Here is a 20,978-nt window from a genome sequence, read left to right as displayed (position 1 = left end):
ACTTTACTGAAATTATATTTATGTGTTTTGCTAGTCGTGCTTAGCTGGTTTTTTACAAGGTTTGATAATAATGGAGCATATTCACATATACCTTGGTCCTCTTTTCTCCAAAATATTTCAGTAACTTGTCGTATCTGCGGGCCAGTTATTCTCAGTCTGTTGCCAGTCGGGTTTACAGTTAACTGGGGTATTTTTGGCTCGCTCATATTCCAAAAAACCCGCCAATTTAGACGTATCATCTCGTGATCACTCTTTCTTGTTGTGATCACTTCTATGTCAATTAGTTTTCCGTACATCTCTGCCGACGTCCAGATATAATCTAGGGTTTTAGCTGCACCTTTGAAGATACCTCTCCAAGTGCATTTTGCCGGAATATCTCCTTTGATGTTTCCATTAATCATTCCCAGATCTCGATTTGACATGATATTTTGCCAAGCATTTGCTCTTTTACATAATTGGTTTTTTGGTATTCTTAGATTAGTTTCTGAAGTTTGGTCCCATTTAAACCATGCACAGTTCAAATCTCCACAGCAGATGATCCATACTTTCCTATGGTTTAGGATAACATTATCTATGAGCTCCAGCACTGACTTTATGAATTTGTCAGTTGCAATTTTAGCTGGATTCCAATAGCAGTTAATTATTAACATGTATTCACATTGCTCTTTGGTTGGCAGATGGTATTTTATTAGTGTACCTTGGACAAAGGGATTTGGGTTATGGGATTGTACTGGTGTCCATCTTTCGTTAATTCGAATCATCGTCAAAAGTCCCAAGAAGGGACGACCGGTTCTGTTTTTTCCAGCAGGATTAAGGAATATGCTAAAACCATCTTTTGATGGTTTATTACGTAGCCAAGTTTCCTGCAAGCAAATGAATATTGTTTTTTCGGACGAGACAGGAAATTCTTCAAACAAGTGTGTAAATCCTCGTGTATTCCACGATAAGAGGTTTCCTTGTCCCTCTTGTCTTTTCAATCATTGCTAATTTAGCTGTCTTTGTAATCCTTGCTTTGTTTGAATATTAGCTAATGAATGACGTAGTGCGTTGATTTTGGATTCCATTGTTAGGGGGTCCTGCTCGTCATATTGGCTTCTTTCCTGCTCAGTGCTTTCTGGAGGTTCTACCATCAAGTCAAAGCCAAATGCCAGAAGTTCGTCTGAGGCATGTAGAATTGTGGATCGCACTGCATTTGAAATAATATGCAGTAGCACCTGATCGGTGGAGTTTTCAGAAGCATATTCCACTATTTTAATGTCATCCGTATGAATGGTCCGTAAGGAGGGTATGCATTGGAATAGTTTCAGCACATTTGTCCGATTTAAATTCATCTCGTGTTCGTCTGTATGAATGTTTTGAAGTCGAAGCTTCATGATTTCGTTGCCATTTTTCTTTTTCTGATACTGTTGTGTTTTTGATTTATAATGCACAATTCGTTTCCTTTGGTTTATTGTTAGTTTTGGATTTAATTTGTTTGCAGCTTGTGTTAATATTCCTTCTTTCTCTAAATTAGATTTTCCCATCATTTGAGGCTTGGTATTATTTTCATTGGTTCTTCGAATTGGAACACTTTTTGGGAAATTTTGTTTTTGTTGATCCTCGTCTTGCCATGCGTTTTCAAACACGGCTACGTCATCATTTCTATCGCTATTGTGCGAATATGTTGACAGGTTACAAAGCTCTATTGACGAGGTTGAGATGATTTGTGCTGTGCTTGTTCCTGAAGTGTCTCCCCGCATACGTTTACTACATGGGCTCCTCTTTTCGGTGCTTTTGGCGATGGCTTGATTTTCTGATGTTGTTAGTTTTCGAATTTCCTTCTCCGCTCGTGCGAATATTGCTGGTCGAGTTGGTAATGGCATATTCCTTATACATTTTTTTGTATTTGCAGATCTTTTCCACTTGTTTCTAACTAGGGTGCTTGCGGAAAAGAGTGGGATCTTGGGGACATCGTTTGTTGTGTTATCTTTGGATTGATTTTTTGAGGCTTTTGTTGTTTCATCATGTACGCCAGTGAAGATTTTGAAGGCTGGTTGTTTAGCAACTTCTCCAAGAGAGATCTGAGGGAGATCTGGAAGTGTTTCTGTCATCAACTCTTGTTGTTTTTTCTTTTGCCGGCTATTTGTCCTGTTCTGTAATGACTCTAAGGTCGGTTGGTCGCAACTAGGTGCACGTATATTTAGTTGTGACTTATCGTTTTTGGCTCTTGTTTCCTGAAACTTTCCCTGTACTTCTAGTGGAGTTACTGAAGTAGACTGATATCGTTCATGTCTCATCCATTTCACCGCTTCTAGCAGTCCTGTGGACAAGTTGTCATTGTCACAGTGATATCTTGCTGCTAGGTCGCCAAGGCGCATTTGCAAATTAGCAGATACGTCTGCCTCTTTCTCCATTTTGCTCTGGATAAAAGATGTAAAACCAGACAATTTTTCTATTTTTTCCATTAGGATAGTTAGCATTGCGCCTTGGTCTTTAATGGTTTCATTTAGAGATTCATATAATTTTACGAAGGGGATCATAGCTAAAGATGATGCTGCTAGTACATTGTTATGTATTTGCATGGCAGCTGCTGCTGAAAGGCTTGATTTCGTGGCTGCTTCGCTAGAGTCCCTCCTCGGCGTTGTTTGTAGATTAAATGAATCTACATTCGTGTGGGTCAAGAGAGTGTTCAATTCCATGGGTTGTCGTTGTTTCGACTTTTCCAGGACAGGTGTCCTTGCATGCCATCTTGGGGTGCTTGCTTTTTTTCCTTGTTTGTCGCTATTTTCATTGGTGTTTAGGGATTGATGAGTTTTGTTGGATTTTCCATTTGATTTAGAAGGTTCTTTGTTTATTGTGTTTTTTGATCCCAGAGGGGTCGACCTTTGAGAGTTTGTTTTCCCTAGGCGTACAGCAAGTTGAGAGATAGCATCCACTGTTGCTTCGTCCAACATTTCGAATCCCTGTTCAGATCCATTTATCAAGGCACTTTTCTGATTAGTTTTATCTTGTGTGGAGATGGTGTTGACATTTGACACTAGTTTACTATTAGCACAGTTAACGGTTTTTCCAGGTTCCATTTGATTATAGTGCTCCTTAGAGTTTTGAGATTGAGTCTCAAATGGTTGAGTTATTTGCTTTGTGTTCGTTGTTTGTGTGTTTTGAGAGATCTCCGTTATTGACTCAGGGTGTAATATTTCTAATAAGTCTACGTCAGGAATTTCAAAGGGGGTGACAAAGTCTTCTATGCATTCAACACTGTGAGTTTTATCAGCCTCGCTGAGGTCGTGCGGGAACGGCATTAGGTCGGACAAGGACAATGGTGCCTTGAATTTATTCCCACTTTCCTTAGGTAAATCTTTTGATGTAATTAAGTCAGTGACACTCTCCGAGTGTGGAATTGTTTCAAGCATTTTTTGCTGATTCGTGTCTCTGTCTTTTACATGCGTTTCGCTCTGTTGTAAGTGGCCATTTGGTGGAGTGGCTTCAATGTTTCTCTCATCATTCGACGGAGCAGAGTCCATTTGAAAAGGTAAGGGTAAGGGGAGTTGCTCACCACATCCTATGTTGTCGCTGCCAGTCACCATGGAGTCTGTTTCGAGGTCTACAGCCGTTTCCCCGACTACATGAGTGATGGCTTTTTGGATTTCTGCACCTGCCTTTGCTAGCGACCAAGGATTTATTTGTCGTCGCTGTTGTATAGTTTTTGTCCTTGTCTGTGGACCTTGTTTTGTCGTCATCCTTGTGGTCTCACAACCTACAATGCAGTTTCTCTACACGTAAGTTTTTGTAAATTAGGGTTGTGTGTGCGGATATTGTTAGTGTGTTCGTACTAACAAACACTGAAATTTTATCTAGATGTTCCTGTGCCTTTGCTCTCGGTTGGTTGCAGATTAGTACAATAAAGCACTTACTTGTGGATCCTGATACGGAATTGAAATGTCGGTGAGCTGGACTCAGTGACTTCCGCTCACTGGTTCCTGGAGCAGGCCTCCCAGAGCCAAACAGCAGCAAAACAGTACAGCAAGCGGCCTTGTCACCACAGGGCTTAGCGCCGCGAGGGTGACTGTGTCTGGCCTTTGAGGTGGTTCAGAGTCACGTGATGACCACGTGACCGGCAGCAGTCTCCGCCCCCTCCAGGGAACGGGCGTAGAACAGCAAGAGTCTCCTGACTCGCAGTGCTGTGCAGATGAGGAGTTAGCGATGCGGACACACGTACGTTCGTTTTGGAACAAAAGTACACCTGTAGCAGCAAAAGCACACAGCTCGGCGGACTGTGTCTGGCCTTTGAGGTGGTTCAGAGTCACGTGATGACCACGTGACCGGCAGCAGTCTCCGCCCCCTCCAGGGAACGGGCGTAGAACAGCAAGAGTCTCTGCCTATGCCTCATGCAGTGTCACCCCCTGGCGATTAGTTGCAATGCGTGTCCGCTTTTTTTAAATTTTTTTTTATTTTTATATGGAACGCTTCACGAATTTGCGTGTCATCCTTGCGCAGGGGCCATGCTAATCTTCTCTGTATCGTTCCAATTTTAGTATATGTGCTTCCGAAGCGAGCATGCGTGTCCGCTTTTTTGTACAATTCAATGTTTGTCATAGTGCGTTTCACCAGCACCAATGAGTGTGCTCGGTGGTGGAGAATGCACTACTGCCAGGCACGGGCACCTGACAGCCTGCTACCTCTAACCTGAGGACAGTAAGCGAACGATGTGCGCGTCTGTGTTGCCTTCAAGAAATGTGATGGTCGCCTTTGCACATTAATGTAGCTGAGTACTCCACATAGTCAGCATTTGAAATCGGCGTGTCCATGATGCTTTTTCAAACACTAGCTTACGTCTGCACTAGCCTCATGAAATAAAAAAGTCACAACAGCAGAACAACTAATTTAGGAAAAGATACGGACAAAGGTGATTTTGTTAAAAACGTTCTAATGTCACGTCTTGTACATTGTTTTTTATTCGTCCTACTAAATCCTCCCCTTTGCATTGATTAGGATTGTCCGTCTGCCTAATGATCAGCTCCTTGTGGGATGTGCAGAACCGCAGAGACACATACCCATGTTGCCGTCTCTAGTGTATTAGTATGTGCAAACTGACACATACATGGAAAGAGAGGTGTACCTAGTTAATAACTGTCCTTTCTAGCTATTAAATGTTGTGCATGGGTATTCCACACAGCACTACCAATGTCGCAGTATCAAAACCTTGTTTCCTCACACATAAAAACGGTGTTATTGATACGTCTGTAGAGTTCAGAAAGATCAGAGCACAAAACGCAGATTTGTGAAAAAGTGTAGTTCCCTACTCACTACAGAGTAGTCAGCAAACGTTGTGCAAATTAATGAATATGCAATCCATTTTCCTAAACAGAAACATCTAGATGTATTATAGTATTGAAATAGCAGTTCTTTGCTTGCCCTGCAATGAGCGGTCTGAGTGTGCAAGTGAATAGTTACCATGACGAAACATATGTTTTTAATATGAGACCCTACTGGCAGCATAGGCCAGGTACTAAACGAGACTGAAGCAGACAGAAATACAAGAGTTTCCTCTCAGAGCTTCTTGAACAAATAACATTGATGGGGTCTCACTGGAAAAACCGAAGGCACCCACAAAATATTAACATTAACCCTTAGAAGAAACCGGCAACACAATGGGTCGGTTTTACCGGCAAGGCAACCTTCAAACCCGCATCCGGGTCTGGCACCCGCAAATGGGCAATTCCCAGGTTATTCCGGCACAGCCGGACCCGGTAATTGCCCTTTCGAGGGTGCCGGCCCGGTACATACCCATTCCCCATAGGGCTCAATGGGAATGGGAATGGGAGGATGTTAGCACCGGTATCGTTAATAACGGTACCGGTGCTACCATCATGTTCTGCTCACGGGTGCCTGTCAGACCTGGTGGCTGCAAGGGCACCCGCAAGCAGAACTCATAGTATGGCAGTACGGTAGAAACGGTGCCGGTAGCGATACAGGTGCCATTGTTGCCTTACCGCCATACTTGTAATGAGGCCCAGTATCTCTTAGAAGCTCCTACCGTAGTAGCAAAACATTGTAAAAGGCATTGGAAAAAATAGGATTACCGTAACAAAGTCACTACTGTCCTGCAGAAGCACAAGCATGAGAAGATGCTAAAGGGCCTGCTCATGCCTCACATTTCCACAAGCCAAGAGTGAACCCAATCATAAAGTTAAAACAGGCACAGATAAGGGTTATTCATACTTCATCCTTTGGGGTAACAGGGACTGAGGGAAGGCTATATTCTCAAGAGGGGTTTGTAAGTGATCCAGTAGCAACACAAACAGAAAAGTATAATAGTTCAAAAGAAAGAGCATGTCCAATCAAGGTTCTACAAAAAATGTATCTTTATTTAAATTAAACACACCATGTGCAATATGAACTAACTAGAAAAAAACACTACACACATTTCCTTTGATTTGTCAGTTAGGTTGGCCTGCCAGTACCCTGCCATGAGATTGAAGGTTTCTTATACATCAATAGATAGTCGTTACATATCCATAGCCCTAGCCACGTGCAATTAAAAGCCCTACCATCATGGACGTCATTTAGGGGTCGCCAGAGTCCGCAACTGCGACCTCTGAGGTCTCCCTTGCGACCTCTGGTTTCCCTTGCGACCTCTAGAAAAAAAAAGTGTTTTTTTAAAATAATTATAATTCTTTTTTTTGGTAATGCAAGCACCATGTGGCTGGCTTTCTAGTTCAGGCCCTTTAAAAAAAAGAAGAAAAATAAAAACAGGAGTGCCACAAGTCTAGCACTTTCAGCACTGACTCTAAATAAGAAAGGACAGGAATACCAAATAATGTGTCTTTCTGGAATTCTATACACTAATTTCTAGACTCATTAAAAGTTTACTTCAGGCACACTTCAGGGGGTGAGTCACTGATTTACTCTGTTCTTAAATGCATCAACTCAGCCTGTCATCCTTCTGAGGTCAATAAATGAGTACCAACACAGGTTTGGGTGATATTGGGTGTATATTATTTCTATGTAAAGCGCTTAAGCGTAAGTGTTATATAATAACACGTCATTATCATTTGAACGTCTGCTTGCATTCACAGTAATTTGGTAATATGGGCCTATACACACTGATCTTAACGATACATAAGGCGATCCTACTTCCTTCCCCACCTTTCTGCGCTTGACCCGTTTTTGCGTATAGATCCAGCTATGGCCTGAAGGATGGTTTTATCTAACACTTTAATTTCTAGGGAGCCAGTCCCAAGCTCTTCTCATACCTACTGTTCTGAATTGCAAATCCTTTCTTTGTGTGATCCTCCACCCTCATTGTTTCCTGATCCTCCCTTGCAAGGTCTTGCGATTTGTGAATTTCCACCCATTACTGCCATGACTCCAATCCTCACTTCAATTGCCTTCAAAATCTGCAACACTGCCTGATATTTGGCCCAAAGTAAAGTGTTCCAACTAATCTTATAATGGACATCTCCTTTCTTTCACATGGTATTTTCTTGGGGAAGGAGTTTTTGAAATGTTTAGATCCCTGGAATTTCCCCCTTTAAAGGTTCTTGCCTGTATCAGGGAGTGACTTCGTCCTGTAGCTGTTAACCTCTGCACGTGCTTCCTCTGTTTTTGTCAGGTCTTCTGTAACTCTCTGAATGTCATCTTCCTTGATTATGTGGTATTTCACCCTTCCATTTAAAAGAGACTGAGAAGGGATTATCCTAATCATTATCCTATTCCCTTAAGCTTCGCCCATTTCGTGGGGGCCTTGCATTGCCTATGCCTCACCAACATGTATGCAGACAGGTCCTGGTAGATAGAGATTTTGGACTTCTCATACTCAGTGGGACCAAGACTTCTAGCTTTTTTTTAAGGATACAAGATTTTTTACCATAATAATGTAATTATTATGGTAAAAAATTCAGTCAGACAGGCTGACTTAATGGAGGAAACCTGATCAACCAAACTCATCAACAGTAAAGTGACCATGTGGAAGAGAGTGGTAAAACTAGACTAGAAGAACAAGAACACCGTTCTACTAGCAGGGCCCATATGCAAACATTAACTGACTCAAGCAACCATACAATCACAATTAACTGAGAATATCGAACTGCAAGAGCCTTCATCATAAAAACTCAAACATACTTCCCAGCCAGAGTCCAACTACAGCTCTAACAGCTAGGTTTTATTTATTTGATGTATTAAGTGCATTTGATCACTTACTGTGTTAATAACAAACAAGTGAAAGTTCAAGATTAGTATAGCCCCATGTTTCCTATACTGAAGGGACGAAAACGAAACCTGTACACTTCCTAGATGATGCTTGTCTACCTAAAGCCACATCCAATTGCCTCACCACCGGCATCACCATACTTGCTACTTTCTGGCTCCACATCATCAGCTCCTGTCTCTCACAGACTACTTTCCCCTCTGGACTCGTAACTGGATAAATTGCCCCCCCCCCTTTAAAAATATCTCTTAACTCGAAACTCACCAAAAATTACCACCCCATCACTATCCTGCCATACCTCGCTAGAATCATGAAGCGCAGTGTCACTATCCAACTGCAACAATACCTCACCACAAACAAACTACTGAATCTGGATTTTGACCTGGACACAAAAGTTAGAATGCTCAAATTCACATCCACGATGACCTACACAACATCAAAGATAAAGGACGCACAACACTATGCATATTTCTCAACCTATCTACAGCCTTTAAAACCATCAACCACACCATTCTACTCAACATGCGATCCCACTAGATGAAACTCGCAGGCACCGTCCTGGACTGGTACACCCACTTCCTTCTTTACAGCGACAATGTTTTCTCCATGAACCTGTTTCATCTGACCACAAGACTGATAAGTAAGGGGTCCATCAAGGGTCCTTCTTGCCTCCAATCCTTTTCAACTATATGAAGAATCTGTGGGACAGACTCCTAGCGCTCTGAAACACTCCAGCACGGACTAAAACATTCTAATGAATAAATAAATGATTCACCCACATTTATCCATGTAATTTACTGCATGTGTTCGGATTGCACGTGTGCAATTTGTTCTTGTCATAAATTATGTGTTTTGTAGCAAGGGCTTTATAAAGATAGTGCATAAGCTTGAACATGGATATATCCTTCATGTTGGTTTTTGGCACAACGTGCACTCCATACAAGGGTAGTATTTCATAAAAATACATTTTGCAGGACTACATTTTGATTTCAATTGTTCGTATGCCTTCATTTTATTTCAAAGCCTGCTGCCAATATCACATTGATCTGTGACTTTTCCCACATTAGCTGCACCACATATGTTGCCGTTATACATGTCAGTGCAGATAAAAGCAAGTTTTTCTTGTAAAAGCATGCGGCTATCTATGCACATTATGACTATGGCCCGCATTATGGGTCCGGCGGTAACCCTGCCGGTAAAACCGCCAGTTATCCATCGGAACCGCAATGATTTACCAGCACCTGTCTTGCCGGAAACACTGGGGCATTACAACCCCGCCATTCTGGGAAGTCAGGCACCGGTAATTGTAAATCCCTGCCCGCAGATTTGTACTATGCCTGTCCGGTAACATCGGCGCTGACAGGCTTACTGGCACCGTTGTTACCGGACCAGCATGGTCGTAATGAGCGTCTGTGTGTTTGGTGTGTGTGTTTTCAAAAAACAATTGCTATTCTCTTACCTAGTCCCTTCATAACGCTTCACATGGAATGGTAATTTACACAGATCTGATTGGAGCTATGTATGTGCAATCCATACATTTGTGTTGTATGCTAAACACTAGTAAATTAGACTTGAGCACGATGAAGCAATTATTTGTGAATCATTTGCAATACATATTTTCAATCTATGACCTTCTTCGGGCATGAATACCGCTTAACCTTGAAAAAAGCTTTGTGAAATATGTACTATATTGTATTCAATGCAAGGTCCAAAAGCTACAGATTACGACAAATCTGTCGCTCTTATACTGCCTGCAAAACGGCCATGCGCTATATTAAATTGTCTTTATCTATCCCTCGCCGCTTTTTCTTTTAATAGAAAAGCTCCAGGATCATTGGTGAGTGGATGATTTCCTGAGGCAAATGATAAAATATAAATTGAAGTTCCAAGTTTCTTGTACATACTAGCTAGAATAGGACGCACACTGTGGAACACCCCTTTGTTGAAAATATCAGGGAGTTAAGGTCCACAAAAATATAACACATGAAATAAAACTACTGAACATGGAAATATGTATATGCTTCTGATGGAGGTGGAAAATATAATTTGACTTTATTATTCGGGTCATTATCTATGATCCATACCATACCATAATGAACATGTTTCCAAAGCATACATAAGCATATTAAATAGGTTAAGATCTTGTTCATTTTCAATGTTTTGTATTGTGATGCAGGGGCTCAGTTCACAATCACCGATTCAGCCATCCCCATCCTTTCCACAATGCAAAGCCTTATGTGTTTCCCCCAGTTTATGATGATCATGCTCACAGAACTTGATTCCCGCACATATCCACGTGGCAACGTTTCTCTATTTGAACCACTCCATCCCCCGGCAGGTGGAAGCTGGCCATCCTACAAAAAGGCCTGCGGAGATAAGGCCCTGTTTTGCTCGGGCTATTCACTCAGCCCGGAATGAAGAGAGAGCAGAAGCTCTCTCCCAATCAACCCAGGCTCTCCAGTCTCCATCATGAGACCAGAGCACTGCAGGAGCAGCGCTACTACCATTGCACATCGTGATGTGCATTCTAGCTCAGCTGTGAAATAAGCATATGCTGCCTCTCTCTTTCATTTCCACCTCAAACTGACTCGATTTGATGCCCGAATCCACCACCCGCTAACTACTCTATGCTGTGCCTGCTCTTAAGATGGCAACCGCCCCAGACCGAAGAAAAGCGTTGTATTGCTAGGCAACGTTTCTCTATTTGAACCACTCCTTCTGCCGGCAGGCGGAAGTCGGCCCTCGTGCAAAAAAAAGCCCATAGAGATAAAACCCTGTTTTGCTCCTGTTTGCACACTGATGCGCCGGCACTGGCCATTCCACCTACATGTCCATCCTCCTCTACCACAGTGTTAGTCATCCACCCGGCTCCTCTATTCACTAAACACTGCTTCTTTAACTCATACTACCATAGACCGTTATATGTCTGAACCGCCTCCTCTCATGGATCACCTTCCGCAACTTGAAACTGTCGGTCGCCTACCTGTGCAAGTCAACTGATATATCCATTGCACTCAAACTAATGCCCCCCTTTTCTACCTTATCCATCTGCTTTGCACGCTGTTTCTGTCTCACCGCCATTTGATTGTCATTCTACGAGACCACTATAAAGCTCTGCCTACCAATTTTTGATTGTAACTACATCGCAGCCTACTTGCGGCTGCATATAACTGAATCGCTTATGGCTGCCATCATTGTTGATTTCACGGCCTACTTGCCACTGCACATATCTGAATTGTTGACTTCTGCCAAATTTGTTGATCTTGACTGCCACTCTCGCTTGTATTTATGGCGCCGCCAACCCTGTTGACACCCACACCACAGCCAACATTGTTGTGTTAGAGTACATCCCTTTTTATACGTTTACCGGCAACCACTGAGATGAAACCTCAATTGCTACCCATATTGTTAATTACTACCCTGATATACTGTGTATTACTATATACTGTCTCGATCAATTCAACTAGCCTATCTTGTCAGATTGTGCATTTTTGTGTACTTTAACTGCTTATTCCCCCATAGTTCCATCTGCAGTTCACAACCCTTGCTTGCATAAACACCACACAGAATGTACCTTAATTGTACTATGTATGCTACTATCCCACATCCATTCCTACTGTGTGTTGTATGGGCATTAGATCTACTGATCAGTATTACAGATCAGTACACCATTCTCACACCTCCCCCTACCACATATGGGCCCTCATTAGGACCCTGGCGGTAAGGGGTTTACGCCAGCGTTAGCTGCGCCGACCCCTTACCGCCAAGTGGGCGTAAAAATCCATGGCGCTATGGGACCTTGGTGTTAATTACGCCACCGTAATGTACGGTGGCGTAATTAACGCCTTCCCCACTCCCATTGAGCCCTATGGGGCCGAAATGGGAATGGGGAAGGGTAAATGGGTCAATGGGGACTTACCGCCCCGCCAACCTCGGAATGGGGCGGTAAGTCCGCCATCCGCCATGGCGTAAACGGACTTTACGCCATGGCGGAAAAGTCCGTCGATGGCGGAAAAAATCCGCCAGGGTCGTAATGAGGGCCATGGTATTATATCTACCACTGTGAATGCCACACTCACCCCACTGACATTTAAGTTGAACCTGAACCCTAAACACAATATATCTACTAGAAATCCCCTAGGGATTAAGATAGACGAAACATCTCAATCTGACTATCACTATACCAACAACCTGAACATTCGACCACCCTGTAACTATGACCTTACCCAGGGATTATCTGAAACGAATAGACTTTGCCATATATCTTCTAGAAATCTTAGACACTGCTCCAGATTGTCCAACTCCATGAATCGCTTGCCACCTCGCTAACTAAGATAGGCCTGAGGAGAGAATACCCATACAACAAGCAAAACACCATAACTAAAAATAACAGTCTCATCACGATACCCACTCCTAAAACATATGACTTTACCCAGAAAAAACTTTGGCAAAATAAATCCCTTATTGCAATACTTGATGATAAAGCAAGTAAGTGTACCTCACCCAATTTACTGACAGGTAACTCTTTCTTAGACCTCATGGGTGCCTTACTAAATGTTAGATTCTTAATGGCTCATGCAACAGAGATAACTGACCTAATTTAGGTGGAAAACTGTGACATTCTAGCCATTACAGAATCATGGCTACGTGCAGCAGCAGGTTTGGCCCTTATGCTCGCAGTACCTGATAACAGAGCCGATAGGGTGGGGGCACGTGGAGGATGCATAGCTCTCATAGCTAGGACTAACCTAGACATGAGAATGGCCCCTTCACCTGACCTCAAATCCTGTGAATCTCTCCCTGCCAAATTACCCGTCTCTGACTCCCAAACGCCACCCATTCATCTCATCTACAGAACTTCAGGCCCCACTGGTGCTTTAGATGAGGACATCTCTAGCATTCTGACTGACAACTTGAAAAATACATCTCAAGTACTCTTGCTAGGAGATCTTAACTTGGGATTTAATGATCCCAAAGACCAGCAAGCTTCAGCCATTACCAATGTCCTCACGGAACTTGGCCTCACCCAAAGAGTAACACTACCAACACATGACAAAGGGAGAATACTTGATTGGGTTGCAGACCTCAACTGTAATGCCTCAATCACCACCATAACCCCACAGTTATGGACAGACCACCATCAGTTAGCATTCAGTATAGCAGCTAAAATTATCATAACTACAAATAACTCACTTGCTCCTCCTATTCTAACAAGAAATAAAAACTCCACAGTAAATAAGCTTTTATCCCTTATATTACTGACCCTTAAGTCACTCCCGGATACTACTGATCCCACTACACTAGTTAACAAATACAATAAAAGTATGACCGAAGCCTTAGATACCATTGCCCCTTTTAAAATGAGGAAAAGTAAACCTAGAGCACATTTGAACTCTTGGTTCACTCCGCACCTCAAAACATTGACAGCGGAAAAAAGAAAGTGTGAAGTCACTTGGAGGCACCTACCCTCTGTTGAAAACAATTCCAACCTTATTAACATCTCTTCCCTCTATAAGAAAGAAATACTTCTGACCAAGTTGGAAACGTACATCAACAAGATCCTTCAAGCAAACTCAAGTACAAAGGTACTCTTTGTAATCCTAAAAGAGCTTGAAGCACTGGTTCCTGTGCCAATAAACTGTGTGAAGGACAAAATATGGTGCTCTAATATAAGGAAGGCCTTAACCAACAAAGTTACATCACTTCAGCATAAAATTGCTAGGAAAAAAACAAGGCTACCTAATATTAATTCACCATCTGGCACTCCTATGCTGTCCCATAAACCACCAGAATGTTTTAATTTCATAAGAGTTTCAACTCTTGAGGTTGAAAAAATTGTTCTTTCCCTTAAACCATCAAACTGTCATGGAGACAAATGTCCAGCGCAAGTCATTAAAGATGCTGCTAGAGACCTTGCACCTTTTATAACTAAACTAATTAATGCATCGTTCTCTACTGGTACCATCCCCAGTAACTTAAAGGAGTTCTGGGTACTTCCGCTCCTCAAAAAACAGTCACTAGATCCAACAATACCTACGAACTATAGGCCCATTACCACTATGCCCATTTTACTTAAAATTTTAGACAGGGTGGAGTGTCTCCAGATACAGAATTACTTGGAGCTCAATAAGCTCCTAGGTGTCCACCAATCGAGCTTTAGGCCACAACACGGCACCAAAATTGTGCTGATTGATCTCAAGGCCCAGATCGACAAGCTCAAGGACAAAGGGAAATTGGCCTTACTGCTTCTAATAGATCTATCGGCAGGCATTGACTTGGTGGACCATAAGGTCTTATGCAGTCACCTTGACTCAGCAGCTCACTTCTCTAAGGAGGCCATAGTCTGGATCCGATCCTTCTTGAGCAACAGGACTATGAGAGTCTTCTCGCCATCTACGGCAGCAGACCCTATTCCGATTAGATCTGGAGTCGCTCAGGGCTCCTGTGTCTCCCTCACTATGTACAATATGTTTACTAAGGCCCTTTTTGATGATCTGGACAATCTTGGTATCACCTACACTAACAATGCAGATGATACCCAGATTCTCAGACCAGTTATTGTGGATTATGATAAGGATTTGGCCTTGGTAAACAAAATCTACCTCATCATCCAGGATTGGTTGGCTACCCACAGTCTATGCCTGAATGATGACAACATGGAGCTTATCATACTAGGAACCACCTTCAATCTCAATAAACTAGGCCACAAATACGCCTCTTTCAATATCGATGGTAACATGATCAAAGTTGCTAAGGAGGTAAAAACCTTACGCTTTTATCTACATTCCTCCCTTACCTTTGCCAAACAGGTTAATTCAATGGCCTCTGCCTCGACATACACTTGTAAACTGATTAGAGCTGGTAACCCGTTCCTATCCAAGAATAGCTGCACCACTCTGGCCACAGCTTTAATTTTGTCCAAACTAGATTAATTTTAAAAAAAAAGTTTTATTTGTATAAGTTCATTAAACACTTTTAAAAATATTTAGATAGATCTCTTTCTTTCGTCAATCTCAATTTACATCAGTTAAAATCTTTGTGAAGAAGTGTTTTAAATTCTTTCCACTTCATTCTTATCATCACTTCCATCCGCCTTCACGCTGTTTCCACTTTGATCTAGTCTCTTTTCTAGTTCCTCTAAGTAGGATATAAAGGCAAACATAAGCTGTCTGTTTTCACCTTTGTTCATTAAGTTCCATACATCTTCAGTGTGTCGACATGCTCTCAAGATGTCCGCTTTCTGTAAATGTGTTGTTTGCAGCTGTCGTAAACTTGTGCAGTTTAGGACCAGGTACTTCAGTGTTTCCTCGGTACTCTCACTGAAACGGCACAATTCGTCATTTATTGCATCCTTCTTGTTGAGATTTAGTACTTCTTTTGTCCGGAATAGATTCAGTCAAAGCATTAGAAACCGTTTCCTTTTGTTGTTACACGGAAATCTTTCTAGATATTTTGGTAGCCTATTGCAGGCTCTCGCTTCTGGAGGAGCATACTTCATGTGTCTATGCTTTGCTGTTTGTTCCGGAGTTTCACACCAATCCTGGTCCCATCATTTTTTCATCACTTTGTTCGGATTTTGTTGCAACATTTCATAATTTGTCGCAAGCTGGCATAACAGGTTTCCGCAATTTTCCTTCCATTCTTCGAGAATTTTATCAGTTTTTCTTTTATTTGATGTATTTAGTATTTTAAATTGCAGTAGGTCGTCCACCCCCATTAATTTCCTGTACAAAACTAAGGTGTTCCATTGTACCCTAGCATTTATTGATAACATTCCCAGTTCATATCAGAGGCAGGCAATAGGGGCTCCTTTAGGCAACCTCAAGATTTTAGACCAGAAGATATTTTCGCACCAGGACCAGCTTTTGTATGTGCATCCTAGCTATGGGGGGTGATGGGAGACATGAGTGGGGGCCTGGTGGAGGCTGCCCCTGCACTGCTGGGGGATGGGGGTGATGGGATACATGAGTGGGGGCCTGGTGGAGGCTGCCCCTGGTGGCTGGGGGGTGGGGGTGATGGGAGACATGAGTGGGGGCCTGGTGGAGGCTGCCCCTGGTGGCTGGGGGGTGGGGGTGGTGGTAGACATGGGTGGGGGCCTGGTGGAGGCTGCCCCTGCACTGCTGGGGGTTGGGGGTGCAGGTGGACATGTGTGGGAGCCTGGTGGAGGCTGCCCCTGCACTGCTGGGGGTGGGGGTGATGGGAGACATGAGTGGGGGCCTGGTGGAGGCTGCCCCTGGTGGCTAGGGGGTGGGGGTGATGGGAGACATGAGTGGGGGCCTGGTGGAGGCTGCCCCTGGTGGCTGGGGGGTGGGGGTGGTGGTAGACATGGGTGGGGGCCTGGTGGAGGCTGCCCCTGCACTGCTGGGGGGTGGGGGTGCAGGGGGACATGTGTGGGAGCCTGGTGGAGGCTGCCCCTGCACTGCTGGGAGGTGGGGGTGATGGGAGACATGAGTGGGGGCCTGGTGGAGGCTGCCCCTGCACTGCTGGGGGGTGGGGGGTGCAGGGGGACAGGTGTGGGAGCCTGGTGGAGGCTGCCCCTGGTGGCTGGCTGGTGGGGGTGATGGGGAGACATGAGTGGGGGCCTGGTGGAGGCTGCCCCTGGTGGCTGGGGGGTGGGGGTGGTGGTAGACATGGGTGGGGGCCTGGTAGAGGCTGCCCCTGCACTGCTGGGGGTTGGGGGTGCAGGTGGACATGTGTGGGAGCCTGGTGGAGGCTGCCCCTGCACTGCTGGGGTGGGGGTGATGGGATACATGAGTGGGGGCCTGGTGGAGGCTGCCCCTGCACTGCTGGGGGGTGGGAGTGCAGGCGGACATGTGTGGGAGCTTGGTGGAGGCTGCCCCTGGTGGCTGGGGGGGGTGATGGGAGACATGAGTGGGGGCCTGGTGGAGGCTGCCCCTGGTGGCTGGGGGGTGGGGGTGGTGGTAGACATGGTTGGGGGCCTGGTGGAGGCTGCCCATGCACTGCTGGGGGGTGGGGGTGCAGGGGGACATGTGTGGGTGCCTGGTGGAGGCTGCCCCTGCACTGCTGGGGGTGGGGTGATGGGAGACATGAGTGGGGGCCTGGTGGAGGCTACCCCTGCACTGCTGGGGGGTGGGGGTGCAGGGGGACATGTGTGGGAGCCTGGTGGAGGCTGCCCCTGCACTGCTGGGGGGTGGGGGTGATGGGAGACATGAGTGGGGGCCTGGTGGAGGCTGCCCCTGGTGCTGGGGGGTGGGGTGGTGGTAGACATGGGGTGGGGGCCTGGTAGAGGCTGCCCTGCACTGATGGGGGGTGTGGGTGCAGGTGTCCATGTGTGGGAGCCTGGTGGAGGCTGCCCCTGCACTGCTGGGGGGTGGGGGTGATGGGAGACATGAGTGGGGGCCTGGTTGAGGCTGCCCTTGCACTGCTTGGGGGTGGGGGTGCAGGGGCACATGGGTGGGAGCCTGGTGGAGGCTGGCCCCTGCACTGCTGGGGGGTGGGGGTGATGGGAGACATGAGTGGGGGCCTGGTGGAGGCTGCCCCTGCACTGCTAGGGGGTGGGGGTGCAGGGGGGACATGGTTGGGAGCCTGGTGGAGGCTGCCCCTGCACTGCTGGGGGGTGGGGGTGATAGAAGACATGAGTGGGAGCCTGGTGGAGGCTGCCCCTGGTGGCTGGGGGGTGGGGGTGGTGGTAGACATGGGTGGGGGCCTGGTGGAGGCTGCCCCTGGTGGCTGGGGGGTGGGGGTGATGGGAGACATGAGTGAGGTCCTGGTGGAGGCTGCCCCTGCACTGCTGGGGGGTGGGTGTGATGGGAGACATGAGTGGGGGCCTGGTTGAGGCTGCCCCTCAACTGCTGGGGGGTGGGGTACAGGGGCACATGGGTGGGAGCCTGGTGGAGGCTGCCCCTGCACTGCTGGGGGGTGGGGGTGATGGGAGACATGAGTGGGGGCCTGGTGGAGGCTGCCCCTGCACTGCTGGGGGGTGGGGTGCAGGGGGACATGGTTGGGAGCCTGGTGGAGGCTGCCCCTGCACTGCTGGGGGGTGGGGGTGATGGGAGACATGAGTGGGGGCCTGGTGGAGGCTGCCCCTGGTGGCTGGGGGGTGGGGGTGGTGGTAGACATGGGTGGGGGCCTGGTGGAGGCTGCCCCTGGTGGCTGGGGGGTGGGGGTGATGGGAGACATGAGTGAGCGCCTGGTGGAGGCTGCCCCTGCACTGCTGGGGGGTGGGGGTGATGGAGACATGAGTGGGGGCCTGGTGGAGGCTGCCCATGGTGGCTGGGGGTTGGGGGTGCAGGGGGACATGTGTGGGAGCCTGGTGGAGGCTGCCCCTGCACTGCTGGGGGGTGGGGGTGATGGGAGACATGAGTGGGGGCCTGGTGGAGGCTGCCCCTGGTGGCTGGGGGGTGGGGTGGTGGTAGACATGGGTAGGGGCCTGGTGGAGGCTGCCCCTGGTGGCTGGGGGGTGATGGGAGACATGAGTGAGCGCCTGGTGGAGGCTGGCCCTGCACTGCTGGGGGGTGGGGGTGATGGGAGACATGAGTGGGGCCTGGTGGAGGCTGCCCCTGGTGGCTGGGGGGTGGGGGTGATGGGAGACATGAGTGGGGGCCTGGTGGTGGCTGCCCCTGGTGGCTGGGGGGGTGGGGGTGGTGGTAGACATGGGTGCGGGGCCTGGTGGAGGCTGCCCCTGCACTGCTGGGGGGTGGGGGTGCAGGGGGACATGTGTGGGAGCCTGGTGGAGGCTGCCCCTGCACTGCTGGGGGGTGGGTGTGCAGGGGGACATGGGGTGGGAGCCTGGTGGAGGCTGCCCCTGCACTGCTGGGGGGTGGGGTTGATGGGGACATGAGTGGGGGGCCTGGTGGAGGCTGCCCCTGCACTGCTGGGGGGGTGCAGGGGGTCATGGGTGGGAGCCTGGTGGAGGCTGCCCCTGCACTGCTGGGGGGTGGGGGCGATGGGAGACATGAGTGGGGGCCTGGTGGAGGCTGCCCCTGGTGGCTGGGGGGTGGGGTGGTGGTAGACATGGGTGGGAGCCTGGTGGAGGCTGCCCCTGCACTGCTGGGGGGTGGGGGTGATGGGAGACATGAGTGGGGGCCTGGTGGAGGCTGCCCTTGGTGGCTGGGGGGTGGGGGTGGTGGTAGACATGGGTGGGGGCCTGGTGAAGGCTTCCCCTGCTGGCTGGGGGGTGGGGGTGATGGGAGACATGGGTGGGGGCCTGGTGGAGGCTGCCCCTGGTGGCTGGGGGGTGGGGGTGCAGGGGGACATGTGTGGGAGCCTGGTGGAGGCTGCCCCTGCACTGCTGGGGGGTGGGGGTGATGGGAGACATGAGTGGGGGCCTGGTGGAGCTGCCCCTGGTGGCTGGGGGGTGGGGGTGATGGTAGACATGGGTTGGGGCCTGGTGGAGGCTGCCCCTGCACTGCTGGGGGATGGGGGTGATGGGAGACATGAGTGGGGGCCTGGTGGAGGCTGCCCCTGGTGGCTGGGGGGTGGGGGTGCAGGGGGACATGTGTGGGAGCCTGGTGGAGGCTGCCCCTGGTGGCTGGGGGGGGGGTGATGGGAGACATGAGTGGGGCCTGGTGGAGGCTGCCCCTGGTGGCTGGGGGGTGGGGGTGGTTGGTAGACATGGGTGGGGCCTGGTGGAGGCTGCCCCTGCACTGCTGGGGGATAGGGGTGCAGGTGGACATGTGTGGGAGCCTGGTGGAGGCTGCCCTGCACTGCTGGGGGGTGGGGGTGATGGGAGACATGAGTGGGGGCCTGGTGGATGCTGCCCCTGCACTGCTGGGGGGTGGGGGTGCAGGGGGACATGAGTGGGGGCCTGGTGGAGGCTGCCCCTGCACTGCTGGGGGATGGGGGTGATGGGATACATGAGTGGGGGCCTGGTGGAGGCTGCCCCTGGTGGCTGGGGGGTGGGGGTGATGGGAGACATGAGTGGGGGCCTGGTGGAGGCTGCCCCTGGTGGCTGGGGGGTGGGGGTGGTGGTAGACATGGGTGGGGGGCCTGGTGGAGGCTGCCCCTGCACTGCTGGGGGGTTGGGGGTGCAGGTGGACATGTGTGGGAGCCTGGTGGAGGCTGCCCCTGCACTGCTGGGGGGTGGGGGTGATGGGAGACATGAGTGGGGGCCTGGTGGAGGCTGCCCCTGCACTGCTGGGGGGTGGGAGTGCAGGGGGACATGTGTGGGAGCCTGGTAGAGGCTGCACCTGGTGGCTAGGGGGTGGGGGTGATGGGGAGACATGAGTGGGGGCCTGGTGGAGGCTGCCCCTGGTGGCTGGGGGGTGGGGGTGGTGGTAGACATGGGTGGGGGCCTGGTGGAGGCTGCCCCTGCACTGCTGGGGGGGTGGGGGTGCAGGGGGACATGTGTGGGAGCCTGGTGGAGGCTGCCTCTGCACTGCTGGGAGGTGGGGGTGATTGGAGACATGAGTGGGGGCCTGGTGGAGGCTGCCCCTGCACTGCTGGGGGGTGGGGGTGCAGGGGGACAGGTGTGGGAGCCTGGTGGAGGCTGCCCCTGGTGGCTGGCTGGTGGGGGTGATGGGAGACATGAGTGGGGGCCTGGTGGAGGCTGCCCCTGGTGGCTGGGGGGTGGGGGTGGTGGTAGACATGGGTGGGGGCCTGGTAGAGGCTGCCCCTGCACTGCTGGGGGTTGGGGGTGCAGGTGGACATGTGTGGGAGCCTGGTGGAGGCTGCCCCTGCACTGCTGGGGAGTGGGGGTGATGGGATACATGAGTGGGGGCCTGGTGGAGGCTGCCCCTGCACTGCTGGGGGGTGGGAGTGCAGGCGGACATGTGTGGGAGCTTGGTGGAGGCTGCCCCTGGTGGCTGGGGGGGGTGATGGGAGACATGAG

At 48.8% G+C, this 20,978-nt stretch overlaps 1 protein-coding gene and 1 non-coding gene across 4 annotated transcripts in view; one reads left to right on the top strand and one right to left on the bottom strand.

The window, feature by feature from the left end:
- LUZP2 (leucine zipper protein 2) overlaps positions 1-20,978 on the top strand; it is a 1,804,399-nt gene that overhangs the window by 759,806 nt on the left and 1,023,615 nt on the right. The gene's annotated exons all lie outside the window — the stretch shown is intronic.
- LOC138505344 (U6 spliceosomal RNA) lies at positions 4,432-4,538 on the bottom strand. The gene has a single exon (XR_011280144.1). It is a non-coding gene; the product is annotated as a U6 spliceosomal RNA (small nuclear RNA).

The sequence above is a fragment of the Ambystoma mexicanum genome, chromosome 11 (assembly GCF_040938575.1).
Source record: "Ambystoma mexicanum isolate Mex_15411 chromosome 11, UKY_AmexF1_1, whole genome shotgun sequence".
Lineage (NCBI taxonomy): Eukaryota > Metazoa > Chordata > Amphibia > Caudata > Ambystomatidae > Ambystoma > Ambystoma mexicanum.
Note: the sequence above shows the minus strand (reverse complement) of the source record. Positions and strands in the feature narration are given on the sequence as shown.